Consider the following 760-nt stretch of genomic DNA (forward strand, 5'->3'; position numbering starts at 1 on the left):
CAAACATGTAAAATCTGATCGTATTCTCATATTTAATTATCTCCTCAAACGGCATTGTTGCTTCTTTCTCAACACAAAATTTTTAAAAACCCGTTAAATTTGCGTGATATAAAGTTCACCACAAAAATCTCTTACCTCAGCATGATTTTCATTTGACCCTACCCACCCCCCTTACCTCTGTCTCTTCCTCTCACCCCCCCCCCCCCCCCCCCCCCCCCCCGCTGCCCTTCACCCACCCTTAATTTAAACACCCCCTATCGAATGGGTGACAAAATCTTACAGCATCGCCTCTTATTCCCCCCCCCCCCCCCCCCCCCCCCCCCCCCCCCCCCAAAACCTTCTTCATTCCTCCTTTCCCCAACCACCTCTTTGCGGTCACACTCCTCTCACACTACGTGTATTACAATCCACCGACTCCTCCCCCCCCCCCCACCCCTCCCTCTCCAACCCCTTTTATTTCCCCTCATATCGTCACCACAAGTCAAATCTCTCCAAACTCTCTCACGGTCCCTGCTCCAAGTCGGCCCCCCCATTTCTTTTAGTATCATGGTGGTGTGTTATGTATTATGTTATCTGGCGTTGTTGTCTTATGACTCCTCCCTCCCCCACAACCCCCCCCCCCCCCCTTCCCCACCTCCCCCTACCCACTCCAAACTCCATCCTGTCTCTCACCCAAACATGGAAAAGAAAGGCCATTATTTCACATTTCTCTATTATACCCAATTTCAGATCGCACTCAGTCAACCGATCAAGAAACATC

The 760-nt window shown here is 50.7% G+C and overlaps 1 protein-coding gene across 2 annotated transcripts in view; it reads left to right on the forward strand.

Annotated features, from left to right (window-relative positions):
• The first annotated feature begins 669 nt into the window (after positions 1-669).
• The window catches only part of LOC144971568 (uncharacterized), an 11,654-nt gene continuing 11,563 nt past the window's right edge, over positions 670-760 (forward strand). The window contains exon 1 of one of the 2 annotated variants that reach the window (XM_078912611.1): positions 670-760. This exon is cut by the window's right edge and continues 1,347 nt beyond it. The gene's annotated coding sequence lies outside the window, so the exon portion shown is untranslated. The other variant, XM_078912612.1, reaches the window with a different exon arrangement.

This window comes from Berghia stephanieae, chromosome 4, assembly GCF_034508935.2.
Source record: "Berghia stephanieae isolate SIO BIC M18660-M18661 chromosome 4, UCSD_Bste_1.3, whole genome shotgun sequence".
Classification (NCBI taxonomy): Eukaryota; Metazoa; Mollusca; class Gastropoda; order Nudibranchia; family Aeolidiidae; genus Berghia; species Berghia stephanieae.